Consider the following 10,641-nt stretch of genomic DNA (forward strand, 5'->3'; position numbering starts at 1 on the left):
TGCGCTGCTCACCCAGCTCTATGAAGGCTATTACCGAGTTGTAATTCCTGTTTCTCAGTATCCCCGAGGCAAGCGGCTGTGTGCTCTTCAATGTCAGGCTGTCTGGGACCCAGTAAGCAATAAATAGTCTCTGAATGAGTGAATGATTTATAAGCTTGGGTGCTTTCCTATTATTATTTTTCCTTTCATAAGCAGACACACTATGCAGGCTGTAAGATATTTTTCCATTTTGTGAAATCTCATTCTTGGTCTCAAGGCCTTCAAAGTTTTATTCCTATACTAAAGCAGTGTCTTATTTTTTTTTTTTTACATAAGCCAAGCAGACTGATGAGGAAAAAATATTGCTGAATATAGAAGAAAGTTTTACACTTTGAAGTGTACTTTGTCTTTTGATACTAAAGAAATAATAATTGACCACATTTGTAAAGAATGGTGTGCTAGCTTGGCTCAATGAGAGTTGTAACACCCTGCCACACCCAGGGATTATATAGTAGTAAACTTTGTACACAAACATTCAGTCTAGTTTTTTTGCAGGATAATTCCTTGTTTTCTCTTGGTTTTCTAGAAACCCGAAATTCATGCTCATCAGCTCCTGGCTGACCATACACTTCAATGTTGCACTCTAATGCTTATGTTTTGTTTAACATGGAAGCCTGAAATCATATGCTATTTCAGTAAAGAATGTACATTTGAACTGAAAGTGCAAAGAGTCCAAACCTGGCTTCTCGGAGAATTCTTCTGCAGTGCATGTAGAAATGAAGAGCTGCCATGGCTGTTACATGTTTTCTCTGAGAGCTCAGGAGGAAAATCACTGTGTACCTGAAGACCTCGAACCATCTGTGAAAACCTCACCAAATTCCATTTAACAAAACAGCTACTTTCACTGACAACCCTGATAACATTTCTTAGAATCAACTATATTCAGCAGTAATTGGGGAAAATATTTTCTAGAGCTGTCAATTCTTCAATACACTTTAGCTTAAAAGATGTGGAAGGAGAAAGATATTAACGCTGCTGAATTAATTCATTCTTAAAATACCTGTGGTCAAAGTTGTAAGATACAATAAGACTGTTGGAAGTCTGGGTTCATTTAATTTATTAACAAGATGAGATGAGAAGTGTTTGGGGTTGCCTTTTAAAACTGTTACAGAAACACTACAGGCACAGAATTCTAAAACTACATATATTTTTAAAACAATAATTTTCTCTCCTCTCCATTTTGTAATATGTGAGAACTTTCAGTGTCTGGAAGATTGTGTATCCATATGCCCCTTCTAGGTCCCATGTTTTAATTTTGTAAAACTTTCAACAATTAAGAAACATCTGTTCTTAGGAAAAGCAGAGAGTATTGATTCTCCATTCAATATAAAATACTGATGAAAGTTAAGAAATTATGAAGGAAAGCATGTGAATCACAATATCATGAAGCTTTTTTTTTTTTTTAGGTCAAATCTTATAGTTGGAACTTTGGAGTTAAAAAAAAAAGTGCTTAAAAGTTCCTTTTGTCTCTCAAAGTCCCGTAGTTGCATAACTTCCCATGAGTGTTAATATGAGTTAAGAACAGAGGCCAAAAGAACTTCCCTAAAGTATTTTTATTTCGTTTGAGACTAAAAAGAAAGTAATATTCCCCATGAGCCAATGAGCAAGGGTTAAAGTGTACAATGGGAAATGGGAAATCCATTAGTCATTAATATTGGGGGTCCTAAATTCTAATTCCTGCTTTATCTCTTTGTTATGATGCTATTATTCAAACCTGGGAAGGGGGTTTGATTGAAAGAGGCCTTTATGAAATCGTCAAGCAGGAATAAGCAGGATGTGAGGATGTGCTGTGATTTCCCTAGTGCCCTCTGTTCTAATTCCTGTTATATTCCCAAATTGGTATCCAATGTGACAGCACAGTTGCATCTGATGTTTATGTATTTTGATATCATTAGTGCATTAAAAGACACTGTGGTTTGCCCCATCTGGGGGAAGTAGCAATTCACACGGCAGTTTCATATTACACATCTTAAGTTGATCACTCTTAGGGGACTCAGTGAGGGCTGGAGTTTTTATAAAAGATTTGAGCTGCCTGGAGCTGAACTAAAGAGACTTTTCAAAGGCTACTGCTGTATTTGGCCTTTGAACAAACAAAACTGCCATATTTGGCCCTTTGCACATTGTCTTGTTAAGAGAAAAGAGAATGATAATCATTCAGATTATATTGTTCTATCTAGCTTTAAGGGAAAAAAGAAATAGTTGATTCTCTATTTCAGGTATTGTCTCAACAAAAGAGTGAGGGTGGGTCATCTTGTGTGACAGTTTCAGACTCCCACACGAGTGACAAATGGTCATGCCAATGATTAAGAATATAATGTCTTCACAGTGTTTGTTCTACAACATTTAAAAACTGGTGTTTTCAGGACCTGAACAGACACTTCTCCAAAGAAGAAATTCAGATGGCCAACAGGCACATGAAAAGATGCTCCACATCGCTAATCATCAGGGAAATGGAAATTAAAACTACAATGAAATATCACCTCACACCAGTTAGGATGGCCAGCATCCAAAAGATAAACAACAACAAATGTTGGCAAGGATGTGGAGAAAGGGGAACCCTCCTACACTGCTGGTGGGAATGTAAACTAGTTCAACCATTGTGGAAAGCAGTATGGGGATTCCTCAAAAAACTCAAAATAGAAATACCATTTGACCCAGGAATTCCACTCTTAGGAATTTATCCCAAGAATGCAGCAGCCCAGTTTGAAAAAGACATATGCACCCCTATGTTTATCGCAGCACTATTTACAATAGCCAAGAAATGGAAGCAACTGAAGTGTCCATCAGTAGATGAATGGATAAAGAGGATGTGGTACATACACACAATGGAATATTATATTCAGCCATGAGAAGAAAACAAATCCTACCATTTGCAACAGCATGGATGGAGCTAGAGGGTATTATGCTCAGTGAAATAAGCCAGGCAGAGAAAGAAAAGTACCAAATGATTTCACTTATCTGTGGAGTATATCAACAAAGAAAAAACTGAAGGAACAAAACAGCAGCAGAATCACAGAACCCAAGAATGGACTAACAGTTACCAAAGGGAAAGGGACTGGGGAGGATGGGTGGGAAGGGAGGGATAAGGGGGAAAATGGGGCATTACGATTAGCACACATAATGTAGGGGGCTGGGGACATGGAGAAGGCAGTATATACAGAGAAGACAAGTAATGGTTCTATAGCATCTTACTACACTGATGGACAGTGACTGTAATGGGGTATGTGGGGGGGACTTGATAATAGGGGAAGTCTAGTAACCATAATGTTGTTCAAGTAATTGTACATTAATGATATCAAAATAAAAAATAAAAAACTGGTGTTTTAATGATAGAAAATATTCCATACTAAGAAAATGAATCCTTTTATCTTTTGAGTATCCAATTAAAGTTACGCCATTTCTTCCACTTTTGTGGAGTGCTAGAGAAAAACAAGTAGCATCTTTGATTTTTCACATTGTATTGGTACACACTAGTCACTCTGATACCTAAGGGAGGCTTCTACTACGTTTTACTTTCTAACTGCAATCACTGGGCATTAGCCAACACCTCACCATTTTCTCTAATTGCTCAGCTTTGAAATATCAATGAAAAGGAATATTTGTTGAAATCTCACCCTTGTAAACCCACCTGAATACCTGGAGCAAACATCAATTTATTGACTAAATAATCCAGAGTGATCTAAAGAGCTGCAAACAGTACTCATGGCAGGCAATGGATGTCAGCATGAAGGAGCAAAACCCCATGGTAGTTTGGCTTCAGTTCTAGTCAAGAGCTTGATTTCTTAGCTGTATGAGTAGGAGGATTATTGCTAATTGGTAGTCATTTTGCCCATCCATTTCATTTCTAATTCCCCAAAGCTAATGGTAAAGTTTCAACCATTTACCACTCTTATCAAGGTCATTATTCCTCTCCCACTTTTTGACTGTCAACATGAAGTCCTTACTTAAAAAAAAAATACAGGCATCAGGAATGACTTTAAAACCTTTTTATGAACTCACAATTGTGTCTATAACTTTTCCCTATGCATCTCACAATAGGGTATCTGTGTACATGGAGATGAGCGGCAGAGCACTGGGTTCACAGCTTCTTGGAATATTAGTTTTTACTCAAATATTTGGAGAAGATTTGAATTACCGAACTTTTAAAAGTTGCGCAAATGTGAGCAAGTAAAATTGGCAGAGTGGTTATTTCATGGTGGCCATTCTTTATTTCCTTCTGGGAGCCCAAATAAGTGGAAAGTTTTCATTAATTATATTTAATTTAATAATCTGATTTAAATATATAATAAATTTTAAATGATTGGAGTAGATATAAATTTCTCATATTTCAAAACTGGGAAATTTTACTTTATTTTTCTAAAATATAAATCCCCTGAGATAAACATATAACCCCATCTAGCCCTCGACCATCATAACTGGACTTGCTCACATCATGAGGAACGGGAAGAACTCTGGGCTGTCAAGTCTAGATGGTGGGAGAAATACAACACACATCTTTATTATCAGAGGATACATTCAAAATACTTAATGACCAGTAGAGCACAGATACTAAGAATGGAGACTGGCCACTACAAAGTTCCAGTGTGTACTAGCAGTATATCATCCCTGGTTTTCATATCAAACAACAAGGCTCATTCAAGTTCCAAGAATACTGGACACACAGAGACCTTGAGGTGAAGTTTATTCATCATGGACCACAGATAATATGTGATAAAGTTTTTTGAGAACTTTATCATCAACAATATTCTTGAGACCAGCCTGAGCTACCCACACTACAGAGTCACAGCCTCTGATCCAACTCCCCATACTTAGAGGCCGTTCAATAAAGTAAAAAGCACACATGTTAAGGATTTACTGTAACACCATACATAGGTTACCCTGTCCTTCTCCCCAGCATTCCCCAAAGAAACGTAAGGTACTGTGCACAGCAAAAAACAAGGAAGAGAATTACCAAAACATTTAAGCTAGTATTGGATACTGAGTCCCAGCTAACCTTGGTTCCAGAAACCTATAAAATCACTGTGCTCTGATACAGTCAGACGTGTAGGGTCAAATGCCAAAATGGAGTACTTGCCCAAGGCTAGTGGAACAAACCCACCAACGATTATTTCCCAGCTTATTGGTGTGTACCTGGATGGACATCTTTAGCCACTGGCAGGATCCCTACAAGAGCTCAATGACCTGTGATGTCAAAGGTCATTATGGTAGAAGGGTCAAATGCAAGACATTAGTGTTCCCCAAGCCAGACCTAACACTAACATCCACAGCACCTGGAGAGTTTCAGGCATTGAACTCAATGGAAGTGGGTTTCTTGCTCATGTGACAGTCCAGTATGGGTGGTCCTGGATGGCAGCATCATCCACATAGTAGTTCAGAAATCTAGGACCTTCGCCTTTTAAACCTCTGCCATTCTCTAGAGCATTGCAACACTCTGCATCTACACGGTCACAGGGGGGATAAAAGACGGCAAAAGAATCACAGGGCATTTTATGTGTCTTGGTCTGAAAATGGTAGCCATCATTTCTACTTAACATTCCTTTAGCTAGAACACAGTCACATGATCACACTTAACTATGAAGAAAAACTGCTAGCTATAGCCTAGAGATAATTCCAGGGAGAACAAAAGGATAAAGATTTTGGTGAATAGCCAGTAAGCCTGCCACATGGGAGAATTTGAGAGATTTATGTCATGTCAAACACTTAAAAGATGAACTTCTTCCTAAACCTGTATCAGTAGATTCATTGGCAACTCCTTTGGACCGGATGACTGAGGATGAACAACTGGCTGGTTTTCCAGATGGTTCTCCAAACTTCTCTCTGACAGCTAGTGCAGACGACTATTCAGTTACAGTCCTACTTATTTGTGGCCCTGAAAGACAGAGGAAAAGGACCATTCTTCCAATGGGCAGTCTTTTGAATTGTACCTCTCCTTTTCTGCTATTTCTGCTAAAAAAAGGAAAGCCCAAAGAGTTTCTATCCCAATGCGTAGGCACTGGCTAATGGTTGGTCCAAATGGAACCCTCAGAATAGACCAAGACTAATGATATTTATGTCCATGTGAAGGCTTGCCCCTGTTTAAGAGGTGCTCAGGAAAATGATGACAACCACGACACGTGTAAAGGATCCTGAAGGGAAGACATAAACACCTGGTGGAGCTTTATGAGTAGCTGCAGAATGAGGATGATAGGTAATTCAGAGATTCCAGACACAGAGCTGAAGGCACTAAATGGTTATCATTTTGGTTAGTCTGCTCTACAGTGCCTGAGCATTTTCTGTTTGAGAGAGATTTGTTACATCACCTGAGGGTATTTAAAAGGTATTATATACGTGGAGCAAAGGTGCATGTGTTAGTGTGTGTATGCATGGTGGGCTGTTGACAGAATCTGGTGGGTATCTGTTATTTTTCTTACATCAAGCACCTTCTTCATTTTCATAGCGAATCAGAAACCTACTTTGGGACGCTGTTTCCCATTCAAAGTCATCACTGAAGTGTAGGAATAACCCAGTCCATGCTGATTAGACATCTCTGCTTGTAATTTGAATCTGATGAGCAGAGAGGCCCTCATGAGGTAGACAAGAATGGTAGCACAGGTGAAAAGATGTTCTTGGACTTCTGGCTGCTGCCCAGCCATCCTCACTCTTTTCCATCACAGACTAATTGTTTGGCATATCCCTTGATAAAATAACTGATACAGTAAGTTTTTTTCCAAAGATAGTTTTTTCTATTTATTCTTAAGTAGTCAGAATTGAATTCTTGGAATCAGATATAAAGGCATAATCTTTTTAACCTACAGATGTTGATTGCAATTTCTTTTTAATTAGTTGCGCCTTTACATCTGAGGTCTTGTTTGGAATCCAAATGCATCTATTCCTTCTGTAATGACCAAAAATAAAGCCACTACGTGAAAAGTTTTTAAATATGGATGTATGTACATATCAACCTAATATATCCAACATTTTCCTCAGACAGATAATATATCAACTGAATAATAAAAGCACACCTATAAAACAATCAATCTGAAAGTGAATACAGTTTATACATACAAAGTAATGCAATGAAATTTGATTATAGTCCCAAAGGAGGACTATTTATCATGACTGGAGAAAGAAGCAGTAGGTATCATTCTTTGAAAGGTGGTGGAAAGTCAGGCGTTTGAATATTGGGCAGGCATTCAATATCAAAATCATAAGGGCCTGACGATCTTTCCTTTGAGACTTCAACCCTAAAATAACTACCTGATATGGAAGGCTTTGACATAAATGGAAAGGACTGGAATCTTTGGATAGAAAAATATGTGCTTCAAAACATGAGGAAATAGTACACACGCACAAGACAGAGTAGTAGGAGAGGATACCTCTTTATTCCTTTTGCTTGGCATCTGTAGGCAAAGCAAAACATTTGGGTTCATCTAATGCATTTCCAATTTGTCCCATGTAATATTTTTTTACTAGAAACTATTGTCTAAAATGACAGGTAAGTGTGCTTCTACCTGAAAGTGTACTGTTGAAATACAAATTTGCAGAGTGTTTTAGTGGATTTCAGGGGGAGAAAGTTGTTATGCTGAAAAAAAAGGAGTCATCATCTAAAAAGTGGTATAGGTTTTGAAGAGCTGTTGTGGTAAAAAAAAAAAATCTTTTAGGGAAAAAGTAATATGTAAGTTAAACTGTACACAGAACCAATAAAAGCAAGCTGGAGAGGTGGCAGTAAGCTATGACTCTCCTCCTCTCTGAGTAGCCACCCCAGGCAACCACCTCCAAGGTTTTGGCTAATCTATCCTCTCAGCTTGATACGCTGTAATTTCTTTTCCCAATTCCCCATCATCCACCATCTAAACTTCCCTACTTGCTGATTCTTGAACATGTTATGAACTTTCAGGCCTTCAAGGGATTGTTTATGTTTCGCTCTCTCACTAAATATCTTCACTTTCTCCTCAAAGTTTAAGAAGACCCTACTCATTTTTCAATTCTCAGTATATATGTCACCAACCCTAAGCCCCACCTTAAGCAAAAATAAATACTTTGTCATGTGTATTCTTTTGCCATATGATTAGACTTCCATTCCAGTACTTACCATATTTCATTATAATTCGTTGTTTATGTGGCCAATTCCTCTGTAAGTTCTTCACAGAGAGGAATTCTGCCTCGTTTGTTTTTGTATGCTCTGTATCCAGCATAGTGTCTTGTTCATCAGAACGATGACCAGCAAATAGGAGTTGATTCCTTGGTAAATGAGACAAAAGGAGAAGAATTTTAAGAACTATTTGATGATTATAGTGGAGTATGAATAGAACTGAATATCCAGGTGGTGTTAAAGTTCATGTTTTGAGAATGCTCTCTCCTTAAACAATGTAACAATTAAGACTAAATATAAAATAAAAATTTTAAAGATGGTCATGCTCAAAAAAGAACAAAACTAAAATGAAACAAAACTTGATTTAATAAGTGGAGCTGAAGGCACAGACCTAGGCTTCAAGGGATCAGCAAGTAGACGACCAATTTAGATCAGACATAACACTGACGGTAAGCTCGGGGAAGTGACTGGAGCCTCAAACACTCATGAGAACAGAATTGAGAATAGAAGCTGGCACAACGACTTTAAAATTAGGAAAATTCTCACACCTTGTAATCCAACAATTTCATTTCTGTATCTATATCCTGGGCATATTCTGTGTCTTAATCCTGCACGTGTGTGTAGAGATTTTTCCAAGGCAGTTGAGTGTAGGTGCTCTGGATCAAGATTTTGTGGGGCAAACCCCGGCTCTGTTGTCTTCAGTCATGTGGCCGTGGTCAATTAGTTAAATTCTCTGAACCTGGATATCCTTATCTCAAGAGGGGAAATAATGCTCACCTGTAGTAAGGATAAAAATAAGATAAACATCTGTAGACTTTTTAGAATGCTTGGCACATAGTAAGGACTCAAATTAGCTATCATGGCTATTTTGTCAGCTGTGGTTCTGTTAAAAAACAAAACAACAGGCCCAAAATGGAATTGCTCATGCTAAACCACACATAACCCAACCAAGACTTAATTACAATTTCAGCTCTTCCAGAAATGGAATCTTGAACGGGTCAATCAAAAATCGCCTGATCAGCATTAACTAGGTAACTGCTGAGAGACCCCCGGAGTTCCCTGAAGAAAAGCAACTACGCAATAACCAATCTTTTGGCCTCATATAAATTCCTTCTTCCTGCTCCCTCCTGCCTATAAAAGTCAATAAAACTCTTTCTTCTTGTACATCTCCTTGGAGATCCTTTCGATCTGCTAGATTGGATGCCACCTGATGCAAATGACTTCTGCTCAAAGAAATCCTTAAAATCCTTAATATATCTCAGCTGATTTTTTAACAGTTCTGGCAACAAAAAAAGGCAACCACAGGAGCCTCCCTCTCCCCCACTGCTCCCAGGAGCAATGAGCAACCAGAAAGCTACCTGTTGAGCCCCCTGAGCTCGCAGCCTTCTCACTGCCTCTGGAGGTCTCGCTGCTTCTGGAGCGCACATCCTAGCCCTGCAGCTTTGCCATTAGGAGCTTTCAGGCTTCATTGGAGCATTTCTTTTCCCAGACTGGGACCAAACTGGCACAAGTCAGGCTGGCTCTGACCTGGAAACAGGAATGGGTCGCTGCAGACTATGTCCGACTTGGAAACCTGACATGGTCCTGCCAGTCAGGGCCTGACTTGGAAACCAGACTGGGACCAGGGATGGACTGGGTCCGACTTGGAAACTGGACTGGATTTGAAACTGGACTGGGTCTGACTTGGAAGCCGGACCGGCTCCTGAGAAGCACTGTGTCTGACCTGGAAACAGGAATGGGTCCCTGGCGGACTAGATCTGACTTAGAAACCCGACTTGGTCCTGCCAGTCTGAGTCTGACTTGGAAACTGGAGTGGGTCTGGGGCGGGACTGGATCCCAGGTGAGGCCTCAGGTGAACAGGCCTCAGGTGTGCCAAGGCTAAACAGGTTAACCTTAACGAAGGTGATCTTGAATTACAGAGGCCACAGTGGAGAATTTTTAAACTAGGTAAACTTACACATTTATAAGGTGCCTAGAGAAAAGAGGGTCTCACTATACAGGGTAGAGGAAAATTTATTTTTCCCCCTCTTCAGTCTGGTGACCTGCACAAGATCCACTGGGACACCGCACTTGCTCCAGAGCTTGCAAACGGGATCCTGGAATATTGGCAGAAGGTGGCAAAGGGTGAGAATTGTTACCAAAGTCAGCTCTCCCAGATCTCTGTGCTGCCTGGGGAGAGAAAAAGATAAAATGTCACATTGGGCCTTCCTTTCAAACTGGCAGGCAAACCATATTTGTAAACATTAGATCTTTGAATTGTGGCTAGTGAATTCGTTTTCCAGTACCCGCTGGTTGCCTATCCTTTCTCTCCCTGGAACAGAGATTGTCTTCTTGCCCTATTTTGTATCCTCTGAAGTTGGCTTGACTTTCTGCCTGAAAGGAACATGCAGATGCTTATATATGCAGGCCCCTCAACAATCAGGCTGGGGGCCCCCCAAAATATGGCTGGACAGAAATCTGTTGCACCCATTTGCAGCTAGAGCCCTACTAACTGTTGCCGGCTCTCAGAGGGGATTCTCTAAGTCCTTTTT

General features: G+C 39.6%; 1 long non-coding RNA gene across 1 annotated transcript in view; it reads right to left on the minus strand.

Moving 5' to 3' along the window:
• The window catches only part of LOC118971979 (uncharacterized), a 110,537-nt gene extending 100,762 nt beyond the window's left edge, over nucleotides 1–9,775 (minus strand). Inside the window, exons 1-3 of the long non-coding RNA XR_005060728.2 lie at nucleotides 9,469–9,775; nucleotides 8,659–8,887; nucleotides 8,111–8,259 (exon numbers count right to left, since the gene is read on the minus strand). This is a non-coding gene — a long non-coding RNA (uncharacterized lncRNA). The remainder of the gene's footprint in view (nucleotides 1–8,110; nucleotides 8,260–8,658; nucleotides 8,888–9,468) is intronic.
• Between the last annotated feature and the right edge of the window lie 866 nt (nucleotides 9,776–10,641).

This window comes from Manis javanica, chromosome 14 (genome assembly GCF_040802235.1).
Source record: "Manis javanica isolate MJ-LG chromosome 14, MJ_LKY, whole genome shotgun sequence".
In the NCBI taxonomy this organism is placed as follows: Eukaryota; Metazoa; Chordata; class Mammalia; order Pholidota; family Manidae; genus Manis; species Manis javanica.